Here is a 22,099-nt window from a genome sequence, read left to right as displayed (position 1 = left end):
CAACTGATAAATTATAACGTATGTTCAGCATGTTTCTATCAGTGCTATTTTTCTAGAAAAAAAGATGATGGAACTCACCATGAATGTTTCCCTTGTTCTCTTATACAGTGGTACCTCGGGTTACATATGCTTCAGGTTACATATGCTTCAGGTTACAGACTCCGCTAACCCAGAAATAGTGCTTCAGGTTAAGAATTTTGCTTCAGAATGAGAACAGAAATCATGCTCTGGCGGCGCAGCAGCAGCAGGAGGCCCCATTGGCTAAAGTGGTGCTTCAGGTTAAGAACAGTTTCAGGTTAAGCACGGACCTCCAGAACAAATTAAGTACTTACCCCGAGGTACCACTGTAATGGCAATGGTATCCACCTGAGAGCTGCTGGAACTGAGTTCTGGTTCGTTCAGCCCTGGTTTCTATCCTTCTGGAAACTGTGTTAAAAGTTATTTTCATGACAAATCAGCAATTACCCTACACTCCCAGTGCTTCTCTCTGCCCCCTCCCTTCTCTCCCCCGCCTCTCTCTTCCTTCGATTCTTGTGTTTCCCTTGAATACTTCATATGGGGAAAGAGAAGCAAACAGAATGTCAGTTTGTAAAGAGATGAAACTGTGCAACGCTTATATCCATCACCGTATGTGTGCACGCATCTAGGACCTCCTCACATTCCAGATGTTCAGACATATGGGAAGAAGAGAGTCAATGAATTGGAACCTCTTGATATAATCATTCTTATGACAAATTCTCTTGCTCTGCAGTTCATTGAATATTTTCCAGCCTTGTCAGACTAGTTACAGTTGTCGTTCACAGCTGTGGCCACACCTGCAGATTTCTCTCCAACATTCCTTTCATTATGGTAAGATGAGAATAATACATCTGAGATATGCAGCGTATACCAGATGTGATCTTTCCAGTCTACGTACAATGAAAAGTTACGTGGGTAACACCAGTGTCAGAAGTGTCAGGGTGCAACTCAGCTTGCGCTGTAAAAGGGAGATAAAGAGGAACCTCAAGGCTCCTTAGGCTGTCCTTTATTCTTGTGCTGACGTATTGATCTTCCTTCAGAGTGATATTCTTTGAGTTTCTGACCTGACCTCTCCTCCTCCTCCATTTGGAAAGCTCTCTCCACCTCAGATGCAAAAGCAAGTATGGTTGCATCTCCACCTTAGTCAGACAGAACTAGGGATTGGTCCTATGAACCATGTATTTCCTGTAATGAGGTTAGCGTTCTTAATTTCCAAACCCAGAGTCTCCATGTGTTTATATTCAGGATAAAGTGTGCTCCTTGGACAAGGTTTCTGTATTCAGTTCAACTTCTGTTGAGCATTTCACTCCAAATGCCATTAATCAATGGGCACCATGGCAGTGTGGTGTAGTGGTTAAGAGCGGTAGTCTCGTAATCTGGGGAACCGGGTTCACGTCTCCGCTCCTCCACATGCAGCTGCTGGGTGATCTTGGGCCAGTCACACTTCTCTGAAGTCTCTCAGCCCCACTCACCTCACAGAGTGTTTGTTGTGGGGGAGGAAGGGAAAGGAGATTGTTAGCCGCTTTGAGACTCCTTCGGGTAGTGATAAAGCGGGATATCAAATCCAAACTCTTCTTCTTCTACCACATGGTCTGTGCACTACAATCTAGATTTTTGATGGGGCCAGGCTAAAGTTGAACTATGCTGGGATCAGGGCAGATAAGAGCTTAGTGCTGGGTGTCTGCAGCCCCTCTGAACAAGAAATGCACCAAGGAGAGCCTAGACCGGCGTAGCCACTGTAGTGCCCTCCAGATGTTGTTGGACTACAACTCCCAGCCAGAACGGCCAGTGGTCAAGGATGATGGGAGTTGTAGCCTTTGAAGGGCACCAGAGTAGCTATCCTTGGCTTAGACAGTGTGGTCACACTCTAGACAGAATTTAGCAGCCAGGTTGCTCATTGGGGCAAGATAGTTTGAGCATATTACACCAATCCTAGCCTGACTGCACTGGCTGCCAATTAGTTTATGGGCCCAATTAAAGGTGCTAGTTTTGACCTATAAAGCCTTAAATAGCTTAGGACCACGATACCTAAAGGACCACCTCTTCCCATATGAATGGACCTGGGCCCTGCTATCATCATCTGAGGTCCTTCTTCATGTGCTCTGTCCATTAGAGATCTGGAGGATGCCGACATGAGAGTGGACCTTTTCTGTGGTGTTTTTCCACTTCTGGAATGCTCTCCCCAGGGAGGTTTGTCTGGCCTCTTCATTACATAACTTTAGGTACCAGGTAAAAATGCTTTTCTATTATTATTATTATTATTAATAATAATAATAATAATAATATACTGCCCTATACCCAGGGGTCTCAGGGTGGTTCACTGAATAAAATCAACAAAATACCTAATAAAATTAAAACCAACATTTTTTTTTTTAAAAAAAACATATTAAAAGGGCATAGGATGTAAATCAGATCAACCAAAGGCCTGGTTAAAAATGAACGTGTTTGCCTGGTGCCTAAAGGTGTATAATGAAGGCGCCAGGTGAATTTCCCTGGGGAGAGCATTCCACAGATGGGGAGCCACTGCAGAGAAGGCCCCGTTCTTGTGTTGCCACTCTCCAGACCTCTCAAGGAGGAGACACATGAAGAAAGGCCTGAGAAGATGATCTCAGGGTCCAAGTAGGTTCATATGGAAGAGCTGGTCCTTGAGGTATTGCAGTCCTGAGCCATTTAAGGCTTTAATAGGTCAAAACCAGCACCTTGAATTGGGCCCGGAAACTAATTGGTAGCCAGTGCAGTCGGACCAGGATCGGTTTAATATGCTTAAACTCTCTTGCTCTGGTGAGCAACCTGGCCGCTGAATTCTGCACTAGCTGAAGTTTCCGAATCATCTTCAGAGGCAGCCCTACGTATAATCAGCCTTTGCCTAATTAACATTCTATGACCTTTTAAATGTATTTGTGGGAGTGGGATTTTTGGTTTGTTTTATTATTTCATGGTCCCTTCCAACTCTACAATTCTATGATTCTATGAAGGCTACTTACTGGAAATCACAAGTAGGGAGAGTGTGTTTTTGCATTCAGGTCCTCTTTGTGGTCTTCATCTGGGCATCTGGTTGGCCACTGTGCGAGCAGGATGAAGACTAGGTGGACCTCTGGTCTGATTCTGCAGAGCTCTTCCTATGTACTTCTGTAAACCTTGATACTGGCTCTTTACACAAGCTGAGCCTCCTAATACAGTGGTACCTCAGGTTACATACGCTTCAGGTTACATACGCTTCAGGTCACAGACTCCGTTAATCCAGAAATAGTGCTTCAGGTTAAGAACTTTGCTTCAGGTTGAGAACAGAAATCGTGCTCTGGCGGCGCTGCAGCAGCAGGAGGCCCCATTTGCTAAAGTAGTGCTTCAGGTTAAGAACAGTTTCAGGTTAAGAACGGACCTTTGGAACGAATTAAGTACTTAACCCGAGGTACCACTATACAATATCAGCAAAAACTATCCAGTTTGTAAGATGCACCTGTCCTCATGACGATTTGAACGTCAACCCTGCCTTAAACAAGCAAAGCCGACGAAATGGTCTGGAATTCCTCTGCAGAGCATTTCAAAAATTTAATTTGGTCCCACCGTCTTTACTGAATGAATCCCTGGCAAGCAAATGGATAGCACAGGTAAGTTTCTTTATTAACACACTCTCTCTCCCCTTTCCTCCTCTACCAGGTGGAAATATTGCTTTGACCCCATTTTGCCCAAAGTAAAATACTGCTGCAGATTGCGGGAAAGTTTAATCTGTATTTCCTCTCCCCTTGATTGCTTTTTGTTCCTCCTTATTGGTGAGGATTCCAGCTCCCACCCTTCAGCACTGTCATTAAGCGCCAAACGCATCAGGTACCGAAAATAGCTTTGCCGGATCAAATTCCTGCCATCGCATTACTGCTCGCTGGAAAAAGAGCCTAATTGGCCTACGGTGATAATAGGTTTGACTCTAAAGTACTGATACCAATTTACAAAGCTTTACATGTCTTGGTTCTGTCTTTTGGAAAGACTTAATCGAGATCCTTTGTTCAACTTCTAAATGGCCTCTATCTGTTCTCCTGTGTACCTAATAGATCATATCCATTTTCTCTGCTAGCTATGAAATGTGATTCCTTTGTTTCACAACACAAAGTGCCATCTATTTTTAGGTTTGAAACCCACCCCCTCCTCTCTCTCACCCCTTCCCCCATCCATTTGCCTTATTTAGCTTTTTAAATATTTATTTTGCCACATTTTGCATTCTTTGTACTTTTCCCTTGGGGCATTGGTACAAAAATGCACCGTTGAAACATTGCAGGCGATTGATTTTATTTTATTTTTAAGGCAGCACGACAAGGCTTAGGTTTCACTCGCTCAAATAAGATTAGGAGCAGAACATGTGGGAAGAAAGAAAATGCCCACCGTTAGAGGGAAATCAAAGAAGGATCCTAATATAGAACTCTGGGAAGTTGCTGCCAGCCTGTGTAAACCAATACTGAGCTAGATGGACAAGTGCTTTGACTTGGTAGCTCCTGATGTTCTGTCTTGTATATTATTTTCCTCAGGCCCATATAGGAAAATGCAATTTGTGGGTCATCAGCACATGAATGTTTCTGCAATTGTTACAGTCCCATTTCCTGGTTTAGAGAAGGGACTGCGAATGAGTGGTAGAGCACATGCTTTGCATATAGAGCAGAACAGTTAGACCCGTATGTCTCTAGATGTTCTTGAATTCCAATTACCGTATTTTTCTCTCCATAGGGCGCACCTAGGTTTTTTTTTTGGGGGGGGGAATAAAAATAAATAAATCTTATTCCCCCCCCCCCCCAGCCCCAAACAGCAGTGTACAGGCTACGCACAGCCATAGCCCCGTGCAGCTTCTCCCTGCCGGAGGGGCTGCGCATGGCTATCCCTGAAGCCTGGAGAGCGAGAGGGGTCAGTGTGCACCGATGCCTCTCACTCTCCAGGCTTCAGCGAAAGCAACGCGAAGCCTTTGGAGCATGGAGGGAGTGCTCCCTCTGCGCTTTGGAGGCTTAGCGTTGCTATTGCTGAAGCCAAGGAGCCTGCATTCACTCCATAGGACGCATACACATTTCCCCTCAATTTTTGGAGGGGAAAAAGTGCGTCCTATAGAGCGGAAAATATGGTACATCCACTTCAGTCAGCATGGCCTGTGGTCAGGGATTATGGCAGTACAGCAACACTGGGTTGTTGCTGCTAGGTGATGGGCAGTACCAGTGAGGCAATGAAAGGCAGAACGCTGTGTGACATATAGCCTGCCATTTTCACCCAGGCCTAACCCCCTACCTAATAATAATAATAATAATAATAATAATAATAATAATAATAAATTTATATCCTGCCCTCCCCATCCAAAGCTGGGCTCAGAGCGGCTAACAACAGTAAAAATAGCACAGTTTACACAAAATCACAATCAATTAATTGAAATACATTCTAAAATCAATTCATTCTAAAATCAATTCAGAGTCAAATTAATGGCAACCATTGGGCTAGAGTTCTATGAGGATTACAGAAGGAGGGGGTCAGGCTGCGCCCTGACCAAAGGCCTGGTGGAACAGCTCTGTCTTGCAGGCCCTGCGGAAAGATGTCAAGTCCCGCAGGGCCCTAGTCTCTTGTGACAAAGCGTTCCACCAGATTGGGACCAAGGCTGAAAAAGCCCTGGCTACCTTAAGGTGAGCTAGAGGATTCTGTCTTACTTCAACAGTGTTGAAGTAAGACACAACAGATGACTTATGGATGTGGAGTGTGGAAGTAGCAAAATGTTGCAGGAGAGCCCCAACATCTAGTTCAGTATTGTCTCCAACCAGGCTGGGGAACCTTTTTTCAGTGTGAGCATCACATTCCCTTGTAGGCATCCATCTGGATGCTGCATGACAATTGTGGGGCAAAAGTGGGTAGACTCTTATCTTTTTACAGGGCAGTACATTCAAGCCAAAGGGATGTGGGTGGCGCTGTGGGTTAAACCACAGAGCCTAGGACTTACCGATCAGAAGGTTGGCTGTTCGAATCCCCGCAACGGGGTGAGCTCCCGTTGCTCGGTCCCTGCTCCTGCCAACCTAGCAGTTCGAAAGCACATCAAAGTACAAGCAGATAAATAGGTAAACAGCAGATAGGGAAGGTAAACAGCGTTTCCGTGTGCTGCTCTGGTTCGCCAGAAGCGGTTTAGTCATGCTGGCCACATGACCTGGAAGCTGTACGCCGGCTCCCTCAGCCATTAAAGCGAGATGAACACCGCAACCCCAGAGTCGGTCACAACTGGACCTAATGGTCAGGGGTCCTTTACCTTTACCTTTACATTCCAGCCAAACAAAAATCAGAGGTTTCTACAATCTCCAGTCTACTTCGTGTATCTCAGGCATAGGCAAACTCCAGCCCTCCAGATATTTGGGACTACAATCCCCATCATTCCTGACCACTTGTCCTGTTGCTAGGGATGATGGGAATTGTAGTCCCAAACATCTGGAGGGCTGGAGTTTGCCTATGCCTGCTCTAAGCTTCACTGCTCCACAGCTTGATGATGGTCAGCTGACTTTACAAGCCAATAGGCATAAACAAGACCCTTGATCCATGATCACGGCTTATTCACAGTTTATCCAGATCATCTGATTAGCATCAGGCTCAGATCCTATCCCAGTCTGTTGCAAAGCCTAGCTCAAGGCCTGACACAAATGTGCTAATATAATGAAATAATGGACATTTGGGGAGGTTGTGGATGGATCCTGCTTTGGTCCAGTCAATGGATAGAAAGAAGGAAGCCAGGTGGCAAAGGATTTGTGGCTATATAGATGCAGTCTCCAACAATTTTTGAGATTGGCCACAGCAGATCTGTAGTTATCCATTTTGGAAATTGTTGACCCAGCAGTTTTCCAGTTCTTAAGAAATATTAATTTTAAAAATCTAATTTTCCCTTTCTGAGCCTCCAAGCTCCCTGCAATATCTCATTGCCTGCATGAATACATGTTCCCCAATGCTTCTATACTAAGCATGGCAGGTAAAACAAACAGGCTCATTGTCTGTTTAATATTCATCTATTAATGTGATGCTTATGTTCTTGTTGTTATATTTCATTTATAAATGGCTTCCTATGATACAGCTTGAAGTGATTTCACAGTACTGTCAAGACTGCATGCAGAACAATTGCATATATAAAAATGTGTTGTGTGTTTTTTTAAAAACATATCTAAAAGCAACTGTGCAGATAAAAACAATTTCAGGTAAGTTCAGAAACTGACTGGATAAAACTCTACTCCCAGAAGGCTTTTGAAAGAGGGAAGTCTTCTGTGGGGGCCAAAAGGACAATAAATGTGGCCAATGTCTAATATATAATATGCACAGACATGTACATGGACACCTATTTTCCAGACTACATGAAGCTTGACAACAGAGTACAGATCAAAATGGCTGTTTGCAACATTTCCTCACAAACTTGCTACTGAACTGAAATAAAGGGTGCCTGGGTAATTGACCAAACTAAACCAGTAAGGGGAGCCCAGGAACATTAACAATGCCCTGGGTGCTATTTGCCTTTGTGCAAGTAATCTTCAGTGTTATGGATTACAAACGTGATGTTACTTTGTTGGTAAGTGATCTAAATGAAAAGCAAATGCTTTGCTGATTTTTAATTACAGACTGGATGAGTTTATATAAGTAAATCTCTGTTCTGATTAATCAGGGATTCCATCATCCCAGGAGGCAACAGCTCAGGTGAGAGAAAATGAGATAAAGCCATTAGCCAGGAAGAAGAGCAGGACAGGTTCAGGACCTCGGACAGCACTACAGGTCATGCTTTTTGGCATCAATTCAGGACCATGACTAGCAACCTTCCAACTATGGTAAGAAGGTTATTTCAGCACAAGTTTGAAGTAGGTTTTGTAACCCTAACTAGGAGAGTACTTCAGGAAGCTACAAACCCCCACCCACCCAGCTTGTTGTTATTTAGGCGTGTCCGACTCTTTGTGACCCCATGGACCAGAGCACACCAGGCACTTCTGTCTTCCACTGACAGTTTGGTCAAACTCATGCTGGTAACTTCGAGAACACTATCCAACCATCTCGTCCTCTGTCATGCCCTTCTCCTTGTGCCCTCCATCTTTCCCAACATCAGGGTGTTTTCCAGGGAGTCTTCTCTTGAGGTGGCCAAAGTATTGGAGCCTCAGCTTCACGATCTGTCCTTCCAGTGAGCACTCAGGGCTGATTTCCTTCATAATGGATAGGTTTGATCTTCTTGCAGTCCATGGGACTCTCAAAAGTCTCCTCCAGCACCAGAATTCAAAAGCATCAATTCTTCGGCGATCAGCCTTCTTTATGGTCCAGCTCTCACTTCCATACATCACTACTGGGAAAACCATAGCTTTTACTATATGGACCTTTGTTGGCAAGCTGATGTCTCTGCTTTTTAAGATGCTGTCTAGGTTTGTCATTACTTTTCTCCCAAGAAGCAGGTGTCTTTTAATTTCGTGGCTGCTGTCACCATCTGCAGTGATCATGGAGCCCAAGAAAGTAAAATCTCCACCCACTCAGCTTACATTTGGCTATATTAAAGGGCTTGTGTCCTGTTCTGCAGCTGAAACATATTGGGAAGGCCTGTAGCTCAGTAGTACAGTAGCTGCTTTGCATGCAGAAAGTCCCAGGTTTGATCCTTGGTGTCTCAAAGTAGGGCTGGGGGAGACCAGTGCCTGAAACCTGGAGAGCCACTGCCAGTCAATATAAAAGAATATTGATCTGGATCCACAGTGGGGAACCAGTGGCCCTCCACATGTTGTTGAACTGCAACTGCCATCAATCTCAGCAAGTATGATCAATGGCCAGAGATGATAGGAGTTGTAGTTCAGCAAAATCTGGAGGGCCAAAGGTTCTTCATTCCTGATCTAGATGGATCAATGGTTGGACTCATTATAAAACAACTTCCTCCATTATAAAACAACATTATAAAACAACTGATCTACTTCAGTGATCAAGGCAAACTCATAGATTTAACTGTGCATTTTCATTCTTTATGGGTTGTGTTGTTGTTGTTTTGGTACGTAGTTAGATCCAAAGTGATATTTGACCATAACTGATTGGACTCAGAAAAAGAGAGTTCTGATTACCTGCATAATGTGATTGTTACCATAGTTTAACTTTCACAAGTGATGTCATTAGATAATAAGCCTTATATAAACTACAGTACAGGGGAACCAATATACAACAGGTAACTGGCAGTGTCAGTCATTTTATATCTAGATATATAGACAAGACCTGGAGGCTAGAATGACTATAAACCTGGGTTTCCAATAGGAAGTTTACAGCACTAAAAACAAATATCTTGTCCAGCGGGTCTTTATAGCATAATTCCTCCTAGATAATGAATCTGACTGTCTAAAGGAAAAGTCAATATTTGATACACAATGTGCTTGAGTTTATACAACATCCTCTGTTAAAATAATAAGAATTTAGAACAAATTATTTTAATGCAACCGTAAAAAGGAAAAGAAAAGAAAAGAAACCGAGTTTATGATGCTTGTCGAAAAACAGTGTTGGCAAAGCAATATCCCCAACAATAAGACCAGCAGACTTAAGTAAGCCCAATAAATCTAGCCCTTATAAGTTAGATAATTGGGTCCATTTTTCAAACAAGCACAACAATAAAAAGCCACCATTTTATGACATAAAAAGCCTCCTGTTGGCTGACAATCAGATGAAAGATTTTATGCTAATGGGAGAGTGGGTGAGGTTTCATGACAGCAGTTCTGTACTGGAGCCCAAAGCCCATTTCAAAAGGCAGGTAGGGTGATTTCATCCACCATTTTTGAAATTAAAACAACATTTTATTTTTATTTTATTTTAATGGTGTGCATGTAGTACTAAATCTGAAGGTCTCTTGTCTGCTGTGATGTCATGGGCATCATGTTGCTAGAAAGTTATGTGTCCTTTTTCAGTGATGAACAGCATTCAGACAGTTTTCAAAGCATTTTATATACATTAGCCTCCCAAGCTTTACATCTCCTAAAGTAGCAAGCTGATCTAATATGAAGTGACCTGGTCTGCAGCTCCCAGATGAACATGCAGATCAGACTGTAGTTTTCCTTTGGATTTTGTACTTCTCTGAATTTTGTGATGCAGTTCATGCATATAAAATCGTGTGCCTTAGGATGCAATACATAGAGAACAGTGTACCTTGAGGGAATATACCTTTAGAAAAGCATATCTTTGTGTAAAAACACACACATTTAAATTCATATATTTCATGCATGTTTTTAAATTGCATTTTAATTTTTAGACTTATGAATGAACATGTGCAAAACAGATATGGACTGGGAATGGAATGATTTGTCCATTCCTTCTTGAAACTGTGTTAAACTATGGACTTTGCTCAGATGGGCATCTGGCCTGATCCAACTGCCTTTTCTTATGCTCTTATGTTCTTTAGATATCAATACTCCATTATGCCACATAGGTAAATTATTTGGGCGGAAAGGCAAGGGTGGTTCATTTGACTGTAGCCAAAAATCCACACCACCACTGCCAGCTTTCGTCATTTTATGGCTCTAAAAGTGAGCAGGCTATTGTGGCCAGTTTTGGGTGGTGGTGCTATATTTTGATTTAATTTGGGAGACTTCCTGTTCAAATACAGTGAGAGCCTTCTGGTGGCTCCCTCACTGCGAGAAGTGATGTTACAGGGAACCAGACAGAGGGCCTTCTCGGTAGTGGTGCCCACCCTGTGGAACACCTTCTGTCAGATGTCAAGGAGATGAGAAACTATGCAACCTTTAGAAGACATCTGAAGGCAGCCCTGTATTGGGAAGTTTTTAATATTTAATGTTTTCATATGTTTTTGTATTTGCCGGAAGCTGCCCAGAGTGACTGAGGCAACCCAAGTCAGATGGACAAGGTACAAATAATAAAAAATTTATCATTCTTGCATGGGCACTTTCCCTCTCTTTTCTTTTAGATTTTGCCTCAGAGCTACAGCTCTTTACCAACAAGGGGAAGAAGGATGCATCAATTTTAAATTGGGAAAATAAGGATCTGAGGCAAAGGTTTTGTAGTGAGGCACAGCAGGGCATTGGACATGATGGAGAAGGGGTAGCTAGATATATGAGCACTGATGAAAGATGTAAAATATTAGGCAAGCAACTGAACTGTAAGAGCACACGTTCTCCTGAGCAATGCTTACTAATGTTTCTCATGCTGTTCTTCGGACTAATGTAAATCATTCCACACTTCAGCCATGGATGTAATTACCTGCCAGAGTACTAAAAAAAAATGATTAAAATATAATGGCATTGGCTAGCCAAATACTAAAAGCATCTTAACACGTGGTTGCAGCTATGTAGCAATAGACAACAAGAGATTTTTGAGATTATATCTGGCGCTTCTACTACTGAGCCAGGTTGTTATATTAATTTTCAAAGCCCTGAACAAGTTAGGTTCAGGGTACCTCAGAGAGCGCCTGAATCCTGACATCTCATTGGTCATTCCTTGAGTTGGTGGTGCTTGTTTGACAGCAACAAGAAACTGAGTTTTACTCTCCTTGCCCAGTCCTGCGGAATGCTCTGCGGGTAAAGTTCCAATAGGCATCCTCTCTGTGTCAACTTTTAAAGGCCAGCTGAAAACTTTTCTATTCCCCCTAACCTAAGCAGACAATTAAGAATACATCATCCCACATGGTTACATATATATCCACCTGCCAGGAAGTTTAGTGCCGTGGCTCTGCCCCACCTAGTGTTTGTGCATTCAGAAGTTTAGTTATCATTGGGTGAGAGGGACAAGGTGGCAGGAAGGTCTGTGCGGTGCAAACACATTGGTGGAGCCAGGCTGACCCCTCTGTTGGTGTGCTTGCACTGCACTGACCTCTTTGATACTTTGTTTTTTATGGGTAAAGAATGGGGAGAGGCACAGAGCCCTACCTTCCAGGAAGCTGGAGTATCAGCTCTCTGCCACCTAGTGGGCCACTTCTGGCAAGCACGTTATAGGAAGCATAAGAATGGTGTGTGTGTGTATGTGTGTGTGTGTGTGTCTTTTCTTTTTCCGCACTGATGCCAGCTGCTTACATGGGATTAGCAGTTACTATTATAGGACCACCATTAAATGGCAAACAATTTAGAAACAAGGTGTATGTGCTCATAATTCATACGCGCACCACAGCCCTGTTGGCCAACATTCACCCTGATGCACCTGACAGGCCCAAACACCACTCTGGCTCCAATACTGGTGGAGTGGGATTAAATAGCCTGGTCTCCAATTCTCCTGTATGGGGCAAATCACCCCAAGTGGTTGCCCACATTACCCCTGGGCAAGAGTCCATTTCTGCTGTTCTTTCGGGGGAGGAGAATGTGGCAAACGCATCTCTCCCCCACATGGAGAAGGAACAGAATTGTTGGAAGTATCGACCTTTGGATAACTAAAGAGTTGGTCAGGTAAAAGTGACTTGTTGTCATTATAGCTAACAGTCAAATATGTAGCTTGGCAGTAGTAACATACTACAGCAGGGGTCACCAAACTTTTTCAGCAGGGGGCCAGTCCACTGTCCCTCAGACCTTGTGGGGGGATATACAGACTATATTTGGGGAAAGAAAGAAAAAAGAACAAATTCCTATGCCCCACAAATAACCCAGAGATGCATTTTAAATAACACATTCCACTGTAAAAACATGCTGATTCCTGGACCGTCCGTGGGCCGGATTAAGAAGGCGATTGCGCCGAATCCAGCCCCCAGGTCTTAGTTTGCCTACCCATGTACTACAGGTATGTTGCCACAATGATGTTTAACCTGCTGAGATACATGAACCTCATTTTTCTTTTCTTTTTTTAAAAAATGTATCTAAAACCTCTCTTCCAGCCCTGTGATGCTGTAGCCGTAAGATTTGAGTTTGAAAAGAGGAGGATTGCAAACATTTTCAAGCCTGTTTCTTTCATTAGATAAATAAGTCATCACATTTCATTTTGTTGGGAGACTGGGCCTTCTTTGCATAAGAGTTGTCCAAGTACAGGTGATAAATTGTCATAGTAGCTAATGGTGAGAGATGTCATTTGACAGAACCAAAACCTATAAGTTATTTGCCATGAAAACTGACAGAACGTGTAAGATTGGGGGTGGGTAGCTCTGGGGTGGACCAGAACACTCTAAATGTCAATTTGGAGAATTTCTTCATCATCCCTTGCTAGGAGATTAAGCAGCACTAAGACCACAGTGGACAAATGTGCTGTACTGTCTGCTTTGAGCTAATTCTGTGACCTAATCAGGCATTGAAAGTTATCTAGTGGGTCAGGGTGTAACAGCTAACCAATAATTAAAACCACAGGACTAGGATTGTAACTGAAACTTATCTGTTTGTTTATTGATGTACACTGCTTCGTTCAAAGCATATCATTATCTCCATATGGAAAATGATATTCTGAACTTCAAATCAAAACATAGCAAGGTAAGATAACAAAACTGTAATTAGAAAATAATATAGATTAAAAGAAACCTGAATGAGAATATCATTGTAATTGCATTGACAAAGTAATCAGAGTCATTTGAATGAGGCGTTTAGGCTTTCTGTTTCCTACTCTGATAGTTGGCCCTTTTAACTTCCTTCATCAAGTGACTAAACAGCAAATGCATGGCAAAGTCCAAGATCATTCTGAGTAGAATGCCCACATCACTGATATTTCACGCAGAGAAAAACAACAGCAGCAGAACCTAAAATAGTTAACAGAGATTTTGTTTTAAAAGCTGAACGCCACTGTTTCAACAGTGAATGATCAGCCTCAGAGGCAGAGTAACAGAAAGCCTTTGAATGGAAAGTCATGATTTCAATAGAAGCTTGATTATATTCTACCTGCTCATTTTAAGAGGAATTTGAAGATATCCAAGAATGAATATCACACAGGAAAATTATGCAAAAAGATCAACCACTTTATGCCATCTGTAGGGACCGGGGAAGTATATGGAAGTATTTTCTGCATACCAATGATGTTCCAAACAAGGAGAATGAATAATGTTACCCGAGGGAAGACGGTAAAATGCAAACGTCGGATGTGGGTGGGAGTGAGGGCTGCAGGCGGCATATTTGGAGTGTGTCAACTCTTTGCAACAACAATTCCACAAATAAATGGTGGGAGATAAACAGTACGAGAAAGCAGATAAACAAGACTAACAAAACTAGTATTAGCATCCCCAAAGAGCAGATAAGCCCAGGCAAGCAGTAGACCTGAGACAGCTACATTTAATTAACAGGAAAGAGAAGACATAACATACATACACACCGATCTGTATCATGGTGGATAGCTACCTCGAGTCCGATGATAATGTTTTTAAGATGTCCACATGCACTAATTTAGTTCTTCGAATTTTCAGCTGTTGGCAGGTGCATTGCTCCTGTGAGTAGCTAATGTGTGATGGGCCCAATAACTCCTGCAGGCTTGAACCAGAAAAGATGGCAGCTAATCTCTGAACTACGAGGATGGCTTCTTAGGTTGAACAGGGATGTGGAAATTTTTCTGGCTCGTAGGCCAGATCTGGATCTCCCCTATGGCAGGTGGGTGGAGCAGCCCACCTCTCAATCACCTGACATTATGATGATGCAAATGAGCTGCGTTGTAGGCATGCTTTCAGCGCCAATCAGTTTTCAGAGAATGCTGCAACCCCTGCTTTGTCCAGCAAGCTGTCTGGAGAATCCCATGCCTGCTTGCATATGGATAAGCCCTGAGCCCTTTTGAATGTGCACCATCATTGGCAGTTAGGGTGTATGAGGTTTTAGGAAAGAAGTCGTACCTCTGGTGGGGGACATATTATGCTCCTTCTGGGGTAGTTTGTCCACCTTTGTGTGATGGCCTGGGATTCGGACTCGGATGCTGAACCTGAGGAATCCCAGCCTGCACACGATTCCCCGCCTCCAGAACCAGTTGAGCCGGGGCTGGGGCATGCGCCTGAAGGGTTCTCACCTGTGCTGGATCCTCAGGTGCAAGCACCAGATGAGTCTGCTCTGGCTCCTGAGGGGATGGAGGACCCATTGCCTGCAGGTGCTCCACTCTCAGCCCCGTCAGAGGAAGCTGAGGTTGCCTCTGGGTCCCATAACCCTCCAGCCTCTCCTGAGCTGCAGAGCTGGCCAGTCCCAGTCCCAAGTTGCGGGAGCAACATTGTTGGTTGCTAGTTCCTACCTGAGCTCCTGACCCACCCTCGCTCCCTGCTTGCAAGCCTGTTCCTGACTTCACCCAACTCCCTGCCCTGCACCCATCTTCAGCTACTATGGATTGCCTCTATGTTGCACCTTTGACCACAGACTGGACTTGGACCTTGCCTCTCGGGTAACCCACGGGACCAGCACACTTTGGTCCTCACCCTGCACTCAACTCTCACCTGTGGCTCCTAGAAGCTGTCAGTATGTGACAGCGGCCACACACAGGGAATGGCTTCAACTGGCCAGCTAAACCAGGTGAGGATAGCCAGTGGGTCTCAAACCCTCAGTGAATTAGGGATTTACTCTGCATGCAAAGACAGGCTCCGGCTGATTGAACAATAGTGGGACCACTAGAAGGTAAAGAAGGTGGCTTCTGCACATGCTGTAGAGCAGGCATGTCCATAGTCCATTTTGGGGGCCTAATCAAATCTGGCCCTCTTTGAAAAAAGTTTGGGCACCCCTGCTGTAGAGGGAAGTGTGGGGCAGATGGGGCTTGTCAAGCTGGGAAGGTAGCCTGTCTAGGAGAGGGAAAACTGTTCCTAAACCTTCTCTGCCTTGCAGGACATTTTGGGAGAAAAGGGGGCTACACAAATTTGGAACGGAGTCCCTAAGATGGTTGGATGATTCCTTGTACACCTCCTTCTGGCAATTCCCACAGCCACGCTGGTGCCAAACCTATTGCTCTGCATTCCTTTGGGCCATTTCAGTGAAGCCAAGAGTGGGGTATTGTCTTCTGGGCATCCCAGGGCCTCCACACACGCTTGCACCCCAAGGAGATCACTTTGGTGCAGCTAATGCATAGTTTGACTTCACCCCTAGAGGCACACTCCATTGTCTCTCAAGACAGATGGATGCCAATGATAACAGTAGCAGTCAGCTGACTGACACTGGGGTACACCTTCTATGGACTTGCTTTTATCGCCCACCAATCTGGGAGGGGAGTATGGCCCAAGCAAAGCCCTGGAAGCTAAATGGAACAGCCACATTTGCCTTTGGGCCTGAGTTTCCACACTCCTCCGACTTTTTTATAGCATGTGAAAGTGATCCAGAAAGGGGCTTTGTATGGACATTTCATTCTAGAATCAACAGAGACCGATTACATTTTTCCTATGCAGTCTACCCACAAATTAGACCAACTGTATATATATATATATTTTGTCCCTGCAAAGAGTTTCATGACAACTGGTTTCATTCTGAATAGAAAAGATCATTGCAGATGGATTCTGACTTACTCCAAAGTGTGTCCATTTGAAAACAGCTCTGGGCAGTCCCAGCAGTGGGTGGGGTGGGGAGTGCTGTATTAGGGACCCAAGGGGAAGATTCTCAAGTGGGTGGGTGTTAGGATCGTCCTACTTGGGTGTAGGACCCTGGCAGAGACACATACCCAACTGGCATGTTGTCTCCCTCATGGTTGTTTGTTTGGGAGCTTCAAAGCTTTCTCCAGCCCAAACATCACAGCGATTGATATCAAGAGGCATCAGCACGCTTAGGGATCCTGCAGAGTATTTGCAGTTTGAGTAACAGAACTCAGTAGCACAGCATTTTGGCTAATCTACTTTATTTACATATAATACACTCAGAGCATTCTGACTTAGCTCCTTCCTCTTTCTCATCAGACAGCAAAGAGAGAGAACAAAGCACAATAGTCCCACATCACGGAACACAGTAATACAAAACATCCTCTCTCCATCACTTCCCACTATGTGGAATGAAAACACACACTGTCATGTGATAAAACAATAATCCCATGACAGCAAGCACGGAGCAAGAATCGTAACAGGGATTACCTAAGAAGTAAGCAAATGGTCGATGGGGAGAGGTGGCACTGGAGGTGTGAATGACTATCAGACTTTGAAAAGCTGGTATCACTGGATCAAGCTAGTCAATTTTGTTGAATTAAATTACCTAAATATTTTTTAATTTGATTTTGAATAAGTGTGCAATTAATTGTTACTGCTTTTAATTTTATTGTATTTTTATGTTCCTTAGTGGGCAAACCACTATTATGAATAATGCTTTTTATAGGGTAGGAGGCACTGAGGATGAATTTATGGAACTAAGACAGTGGTAGCTCAAAAAAGTTTGGGAACCACTGCCACAGAAAGCAGCATATTGAGGATCAACATGAATGATTCCATATTGAGAAAAAATTGCATTTTTGTGCAACAAATGTGTAAATTTGTACAATGCCATCTTTTCCCAGTGAGCTCGGAATACAAATAGTAGCATGAGAAGGAATAAAGAGGAACACTGAAGAACTTGCCAGAAGAAGAGGTTATAAAATATATTGAAAAAATGCAAACACTCAGCTTGTAAGAGTATCAAGGCTTTGGCATAATAAAAGGCTTCCTAAGAGGACTTTAATTGAAACTTTATATGTGTTGTTTGCATCTCTCTTAAATGTGACGTTCTTGCTCCAAATCATTTCCCCCCAAAATCTTCATTTTGGAGTTGAATATTGGGTACGTCGTCTGCCTTATTATGCTAAAGAAAGACAAAGTGAGCTATTAGCATGCGGAAGAGGCGACGAGATGTTATGATATAGAATGTCATTCATTTTTATGAGTCGCTGTCAGAGTCTGCTGCAATAAACTTACTATTCCACACCGACTGTGTGTGATGTTCCAGAATCTCTGCACAATCCTTATTAAAATTTCAATAATTGTATATCAAACAAATCAAGGCTGACTTTTATGAAATGGTTGCTCCTTCAAGTCATTGAGTACAGATCTTGTGGAGGAAAGCCAAACCTCCTTGTATAATTCCATATTATCATTATTTTACAGTAATTCTATCCCTTTTTGGACTCCCCCCCCCCAATCCTGGTTTTCATTTTGTGAGTGAACTGCGTAGCTTCCATTGTGGTTTGCTGTTGCTACTGGCAGAAAGTGTTACAAGAAAGAGTTCCAGGTATTCCTTTTGCTGAATGTTTTTATGTCTCTGTGGATTTGAAGAAAAAACTACTATATCAATCTTCCTCAACCAGGAACTCTCCATGTGCTGGAGAGAAGAAGGAATAAGGTGGCAGAGAGTCCATTGTGGCGTACTGTGTCAACAGTGTTCTAGCTGGCAGGAAGCTGTCTTGTAGCTTTGCCTCACCCAGCAAGCCACTTCTAGTTGGACTCCAACCCCTATCAGCTTCAGCCAGCATGGACAACTATCATGAATGATGGGACTTGTAGTCCAAAATGGCTGGAAGATACCAGGTCAAGGAAGGCGGTCATAACGTCCACTTTCAAACTGAAACCATTGTTAGATTTAACAAACCCTTAAATGAACCAATTGGATGCTTTATTCCTGTAAATAACAGACATTAGAATGAGGTTGTTGTCATTGACAAGGAGAAACCACTGCCAATCAGCATGGACATTACTGAGCTTAGATAGACCAATGGTCTGACTCAGTATAGGGCAATTTCCTGGACTGGAGTTTTCAGTTTGCAAGAAATACGCAAAATGAAAATCGAAATTTAAAAGCTCCTATTTTTATTGTTAAAACATACATTCATGGGGGTTTTCCTACCAGGTTTCCCCTATTCCAAATAAAGAAAGAAATCAGCATGCCATTGGAACTTACTACTACATTACAAAATAACAACAAAATGATAATTAGAATAGAATAAAAACGTACAGAAAACCTGTGTTCGGCTGAAAACTGTTTCCACGAGGGCATATTTGTAAACATGTTATTTCTGAATTCTTCAGAACCAGCTGTAATAAGTATTTCAGAAAACCAAGAAACAACTGAACCCAGCAGGATGTTGAGATCTGCAGTCTCCATCATGTTGCCCCAAACCTCCCCCTGCAGAGAAGACTCCAGCATATCTTAAGTTCAGTTAGTGGGGTGGCGTGGAGGTTGACGCTGCCTGAAGCAGTGAGAGAATCTTGTTTTAGAAAGCACAGTGGGCAGAAAAGAAGAGATTTGTTGGTTTTGGTACTAGGTATCAGTCTCGGGCGTTACCAGTGTGGCACTGACAGGTGGCAGTGGGCCTGCCAGGGGCTCCTATGGTGCCTGAGAAAGAATAAGCATCCCCATTCAAAAATCCACAATGCGCAAGAGATTGTTTGCTCTTCCTTCTCAGCCTCTGCCATACTGAATAGGCCCACATCGAACATGCTCACATTTCATTGGATGTCAGGACTGGACACCAGCCATGGCTGGTGCCGATTGGGTAGGGCAGAAGGCAGGGAGCCCAACAGTAGGTGGCGCCAGAGCCAATGGCAGGCAGAGCCAACTAGTTCTAATTTTGTCTCCATCCTCCTCCCTATTGTGTTCCGTAAAGGCAACATTGAGCCTAAGGAGGAAGAAGCTGACGGCCTGAGCCTAGGCTAGATGTAAGCAAGTGTGATGGCCTGGGATTCGGACTCAGAGGCTGAACCTGAGGAATCCCAGCCTGCACAGGAGTCCCCGCCTCCAGAACCAGCTGAGCCGGGGCTGGGGCTTGAGCCTGAAGGGTCCTCACCTGTGCTGGATCCTCAGGTGCAGGCACCAGCTGAGTCTGCTCTGGCTCCTGAGGGGATGGAGGACCCATTGCCTGCAGGTGCTCCACTCTCAGCCCCATCAGGGGAGGAGGAGGTTGCCTCTGGGTCCGGTAACCCTCCAGCCTCTCCTGAGCTGCAGAGGCTCAGGGCAGAGAGGCGGAGGGAACTAGGTTCCCGCAGGAGGAGTGCTCGCCTCCAGGCCAGGAGAGACGGGTTACCTGTGGACCAGGGCCGCCCTATGCCTCAGGGCAGATAAAAGCCAGCCAGCCCCAGGTTGCAGGAGCAACATTGTTGGTAGCCTGTTCCTGCCTGCACCCTGTCCTGCTCTTCTGCCAGAGTTCCTGACCTCACCCGACTCCCTGCCTTGGACCCAGCTTCAGCTTTGATGGACAGCTTCCATACTGCACCTTCACCCTCGGACTGGACTCGGACCTCGGCTCACGGTTAACCCTCAGGACCAGCACAGCAAGAAAGTGGTGTCAGGAACTGGCAGAATACTGGAGACTCTGAATTAGGAGAAAATCGTCTGGAGTCTCTGACTCAGAAAATGGGATCAATGATTTATGGGGAACTGTAAAAAAAGGTAAAGGACCCCTGGACAGTTAAGTCCAGTCTATGGGGTTGTGGCGCTCACCTCGCTTTCAGGCTGAGGGAGCTGGTGTTTGTCCACAGACAGCTTTCTGGACCATGTGGCCAGCATGACTAAATCACTTCTGGTGCACAACGAAACACCGTGATGGAAACCAGAGCGCACAGAAACACTGCTTACCTTCCCACCACAGCAGTACCTATTTATCTACTTGCACCGGCGTGCTTTCAAACTGCTAGGTTGGCAGGAGCTGGGACAGTGCAATGGAAGCTCACCCGTCATGGGGATTTGAACTGCCAAACTTCTAACTGGCAAGCCCAAGAGGCTCAGTTGTTTAGACCACAGCGCCACCCGTACTGTATTGACCAGGAGGCTACAGTTAGAGGCAGGGGAACTTTCAGAGCTGGAGGGGGGAGCAAAAGATGGGTAGGAAGAACAGAAGAAAGAGGCAGGTCAGGCAAGTAAATGGCTAGGTGTTGCCAGGAGGGGAATGTAAAGGGGTGTTGCCACACAGGTGCAGTCACCAGTGTGCAGCCCACTGGGGGAAGGTACATAAACTGGTGGAGGGGGAGTGATCCCCTGTTGCTGCAACTTATCCATAGAGCTTGGACGTGGGAATAGCTGCTGAGACACTAGATTGTTGTATATAGGTAGAAAACATCTTTTAGAAGACATCTGAAGGCAGCCCTCTTTAGGGAAGCTTTTAATGTTTAACAGACCACTGTATTTTAATACTTTGTTGGAAGCTGCCCAGAGTGGCTGCAGAAACCCAGCCAGATGGGTGGAGTATAAATAATAAATTCTATTCTATTCTATTCTATTCTATTCTATTCTATTCTATTCTATTCTATTCTATTCTATTCTATTCTATAATATTCTAGTCTAGTCTAGTCTAGTCTAGTCTAGTCCAGGTATCCAGAACTGCAAGTGTTATCTTTTACAGCAAACAGTTAACTACCTGTCATGTGCATTCCTTTGCGGGGAAGCATCCTTGACAAGTGGGGACTGGCAGAGGGCAGACGGACCACTCCAGTTGCCTTAATGAACCAGCCTCCACTGTGGTCCCTTGCTTCCCTCCCATTCTGAACAGAGGAGAGGTGTGGCGAGCTCCTGTCTGTGAACAAGTGTGGCAGTCGCAGATGGAAGAGCAGGGAGGGCTGATGGAGAGACAGGCGCTTATCTTTTTGTGATCCTGCCTCTTTTTCTGCTCCTGAAGGAGTGTCTCCACCCCCATCGTCCAGCCCAGACACTGAGGTCCAGTTCCAAGGGCCTTCTGGCGCTTCCCTCTCTATGAGAAGTGAAGCTACAGAGAACCAGGCAGAGGGCCTTCTTGGTGGTGGCGCTCACCCTGTGGAACTCCCTCCTGGCAGATGTCAAGGAAATAAACAACTATTTGACTTTTAGAAGACATCTGAAGGCAGTCCTGTTTAGGGATTTTTTTTTAATTATTTGATATTTTATCATGTTTTTAATATTCTGTTGGGAGCTGCCCAGAGTGGCTGGGGAATATAATATTATATGTTGTTGTTGTTGTTGTTGTTGTTGTTGTTGTTGTTGTTGTTGTTGTTGTTGTTGTTGTTGTTGTTGTTGTTATCCTCCCTCCCATCTGACTGGGTTGCCCCAGCCACTCTGAGCCACTTCCAACATATATAAAAACATAATAAACATTGAACATTAAAAAAAAAAACCTTCGGGTGGTGCTGTGGTTTAAACCACAGAGCCTAGGACTTGCCGATCAGAAGGTTGGTGGTTCAAATCCCCGCGACGGGGTGAGCTCCCGTTGCTCAGTCCCTGCTCCTGCCCACCTAGCAGTTCAAAAGCATGTCAAAGTGTAAGTAGATAAATAGGTACCACTCCAGCGGGAAGGTAAACGGTGTTTCCGTGTGCTGCTC

This window comes from Podarcis gaigeae (genome assembly GCF_964106915.1).
Source record: "Podarcis gaigeae genome assembly, chromosome: 14".
NCBI classification, from domain to species: domain Eukaryota; kingdom Metazoa; phylum Chordata; class Lepidosauria; order Squamata; family Lacertidae; genus Podarcis; species Podarcis gaigeae.
This window is presented reverse-complemented; position numbering follows the sequence as displayed.